This window comes from Rhinoraja longicauda, chromosome 31, assembly GCF_053455715.1.
Source record: "Rhinoraja longicauda isolate Sanriku21f chromosome 31, sRhiLon1.1, whole genome shotgun sequence".
NCBI classification, from domain to species: domain Eukaryota; kingdom Metazoa; phylum Chordata; class Chondrichthyes; order Rajiformes; family Arhynchobatidae; genus Rhinoraja; species Rhinoraja longicauda.
The window spans coordinates 21238476-21243096 of record NC_135983.1 but is presented as its reverse complement, the minus strand read 5'-3'; positions in this window follow the sequence as shown (position 1 = coordinate 21243096).

The following is a 4621-nucleotide window of genomic DNA, read 5'->3' as shown; positions in this document are numbered from 1 at the left end:
AGATAGATTCTTGATTAGTACTGGTGTCAGGGGTTATGGGGAGAAGGCAGAATGGGGTTCGGAGGGAGAGATAGATCAGCCATGATTGAATGGCAGAGTAGACGATGGGTCGAATGACCTGAGTCTGTTCCTGCCTGGAGGAAACACACGCAGTCATAGGGAGAATGTGCAAACTCTACAGACAGCACCCGAGATCAGGATTGAACCAGGTTCCCTGGCGCTATGCAGCATCAGCTTTAACGCTGTGCCACTGTGCTGCTCTTTGCTGGTTTCATATTTCATACCTCGTCTTTCTCTCCTTATCTCTCGACTTTGTCCACCTATCTGCCAATCAAACTCCCCTCACCTTGCATGCTTTGTCCTGCTCCCATCTCAGGGAGTTTGATTCATTACAATCACCAGGACCTGAAATCTCACATCTCTGGAGAAAAGGGACAGGTGACTTTTCAGGTCCTGACCTTTTTCTCAAGAGATGCTGCCTGACAAGCTAACTTTGTGTCTATCTTTATTATAAACCGACATGTGCAGCTTTCTTTCTACGCAGCTCACCTTGAGAACTGGTTCTGGGTCAGCACGGTGATTACTGCCCTCTTGTGGTGACATAAATGGGCGGCTGGAATTAAGCGAATATCTGAATTGGGCAATGCAACAGAATTAAGCACCAGATGTACATGCAGAACCTCTGGTCAAGTTGGCATGTGGGAAAGATCTGCTTTTCCTGGAGGGTTAAGAAGTGGGTCCCAAGATTCCACGAAGTGAAATTTGCATGATTATGTTCAAAATATGGATGCTGTTGTTAGGAAGATAGCATCTCAGAATTTAGGAATAGAAGGCAACCCTTCAGTCCAGATTGTACCACCAGCTGGATGTAGCTGATATATATTTCAGCTACATGCCCTCGGTGACTTTAACCTCAATCATGTTTTTTAATACAATTTTTCAATATGTCTTCAACACTAATTTTTTTTTGCTGGGGCAAGGTTTTTGTGTGCTGTGGTGGTTCAAAGAAAGAATTGCAGATTGCCACAGGTCTTTGTGTTTCTAAATATTGTGTTATTTCATTCCTGAAAATCTCCCTGAATGCCACCAGGACCTGAAATCTCAATTTGTTCCAAATTGTTTCATATTATTTTCAAATAAATTTGGCAGCCAATTTGTGCATACACTATAGGTACATAATGGTTTGAATTCAATGTTTGCTTTTGTAACATCACAGCCATTTATATAACAAAATTGATTGGAACAAATTTGTAGGACCATGCATTATGGCAAAATTTATGGTCTATCCAGTTATTTTACAAAGTTATTCAAATATGTTGATTGAATTACGTATAGTTCATATTTGTGCTCTGCGGATTGCTGATATTTTAGTTCCCTGACAGCGAGCGGCCTTAACCACAGGCATCTATGTGATGGTGATCAATCCCAGAAAGGCATCAGATGTGGGTGGTTCCATAATTTCAACCTAGCCACATTGAAGGAATAGATCTTATTCAGGATGGATTGTGCAACTTGAATTGGAGCCTGGATGTAATGATGGTTGAGACTTGCTTGAATAGACCTTCACCAATTCTAGAATCAGCTCAGTGAGGTATTTACACTAGTATCAGTCTGGTTGAAATAAAGAATCAACTAGTTATCAGCCAAATGCTAGGAATGCTTTTTGAAAAGCCAAATTAAGTTGGCAAAAGACCAGAATCCATTTGCAGTTACTCTGCAGCTGTTTCTAATGAGAATGGTGTACAGTCCTATTCCCCACCACCCAATCAATCCTGGACCTCCCTCTCTACACACCCTGCCCAATATCTTTGATGAGTCTCCAACATGAGCAGCTGGTTTAAACCACTTTACATCTGCACAGAAAATGATTTTCAACCACTTTTTCAGTAATCTGGATGGCTTTAAGAGAGAATCAGATAGAACTGTGCAGATGATTCAGTTAAATTGTATCACACATCAACCAAGACAAAAACCAAACATGTACGGGCTGTTGTTAATCTCAACCCTGTTACAAAGAAACATTATCTTCATCTTCAAAACCACTTGTCAGTTCAGGAGCCCCACTGTGATTTTTTTTTTTTCAGGCAAACCTCAAGCTTTTAATACTAGTCTATTCTTCATTCAGCTCACAATTCACGCAGGAAATGAGAGACAGAACTAAAAATAGGCTGTGTTCTTTCCAAAGGTTCCAAAATGCTTTTAAAAAAGAAAAATAAACAGAAAATTCATCCTGCCTTTATATTGAGGAGTGGCTAATAATTATGAGTAGCAGGCACCTCAAAATAATATGAATTTCCAAGTCGCGAAACATAATGAAATATTTCATGGTGTTTCATGGGGGCATTATCACACAATATTTGAGAAGTCAAAGAAATTAAGTTAGGTACTAAAAACCTGGACGAGGTTAGGAATGGGATTCTAGAGTTGGTGGAATCGTCACCACCAGCAGCAGAGAGACAAAAATAAGAAACAAACGCTTTTGGTGATCATATGGATGGAGGCGAGAGAACAAGGGTATTTGAATTCAAAGATGGGACTTTTAAAATAAAGTTACTTCAAAAGCATTAGTTGATTTTGTCAGTGAGCACATTAAGAGTTTTGGAGGAACTTAATTGTTGTTCATTGCTTTCTATTATTTTTATTTAATTCACCAAATATCAACTCCTCCTTACGAAATTACTGCCAAACCACTCCAGCAATGTTGCTGAATGACCAATGATCTGGTTTGGACATACATCTACGTCTTTTCAACACTGGGACAAAGTCGCTAAATTTCTGACCAAATACGTATGCTGTGGTTTCCAAAGACCTAACCACCACTTTATGAAGAGCAGAGGCCAATAACTGCAACAAACCTCATGTCTAGAATGATGAAAATCACCTACACGAATGAGGAAGGCCATTAGCTACACAAGTTTGTAAAATTACTAGCTCTTGGTTGAATTTGTACCTTAAGTTGCTGCATTTTCCTTGATACAACTTAAAATCCCCACACCCAAAAGAAATTCTATTGATTTTGCATTAAAGACCAGAATCCAGATTGTGCAAGTTTTACATTTTCCAGATTCACATCAAGGATTTTGATTGACAGGTGCAGGTTGGTGATGTCTACTGCCAATTGCTTCATTTCTAAATGGCCTGTAATTTAGAGCAGTCACCTTGAAATACTGTGGACCGTGCAATGAAGGTTATCCCACAGCATTGTTGAGATAAGGAGCTCCAGGATCTCTTACACTGTTGTAATACATTGCTGGGATTTCTAACTCTCCTAAGCAGGATATTCTACAATAATCTGATTTGTTCCTTTGATCAATTTACCTGAACTGCCCAATTTGAAGAATTAAATATTAGCCAGGACACCAGGTGAACTCCCAAGGAATACCAAATAATGATGTTGGATTTTTGGACAAGATAGAATGCATTAAGATTTAATATCTATCCCTGCTTTTCAGTAGTCCTAACATAAGAAAAAGGGAACTCCATCTTGACTCCATGTAAACAGATGCAGAGAATGGGATAAATCTTTGACCAAAGAGTCTGGGTAATATAAACAAAGTTAGCAGAACAGAGACAAAGCTGAGAAGGCAAAGATGTAGATTCAGCTAATTGTGCAAACAATTATATTGTAAGACCATAAGACATAGGAGCAGAATTAGGTCATTCAGCCCATCAAGTCTACTCCACCATTCAATCATGGCTGCTATTTTCCCCCCTCAACCCTTTCTTTTGCCTTCTCCCCATGGTCTTTGATGCCTTTCCTAATCAAGAACCTATCAAACTCAGTCTTAAAAATACTCAATGTTCTGGCCTCCACTGTAGTCCGTGGCAATGAATTCCAGACTCCCCACCCTCTGGCTAAAGATATCCTTCTTCATCTCCATTCTGCAGGTACATCCTTTTATTCTGAGGTGTGCCCACTCTATCTAGGCCTTTCATTATCCAGTAGGTTTCAATGAGATCCCCCTCATCCTTCTAGATTCCAGCGAGTACAGGCACAGAACTTTCAAACATTCTACATACGTTAATACAATCATTCCTGGGATCATGGACTCCTTTAACTTTGATTCACATTAACTTGGCCAGAGCAATTTGATTGGACAAAAGGCTTGCAGGATGGCTCACTATGACTTGTTATTCCAAAATCAGCGAATGTTCAAAGATATTTGGAGCCAAGGAATATTATTATTTGCATTCATATAACAGGAGTTTAAATGATCCACCACAAAATCATACTATAAAAAGTAGCGTGTATCACATTTAGAGTTCTAATTGCCAGACTAAACGTCCATTAATGTGTCAGTAATCACCAAACAATCCTCCAAAAATGTCCAAATGATAGGATAAACAGGCCCTTTGTCTTATCTGAAAGTTCATTTGTTTAACAAAGCAGCACTCCTTCAGCATTGCTTTGGCAGGTCATCCTGAACTATGGCCAGAGATGAGACAAGAAGTTTATGTTTAATAGTCAGGGAGTTGAAGAGACTATAAACAAACAAGCTCGGCATTGGAGAAACACATTTCATTACGGGCAAGTACTCAAGAGAGGATTTTGCCGTCACCAACAGGTCTGTACCATAAAGACAATTCTGCTGAATGACAAAATATACAGACGTCACACAAA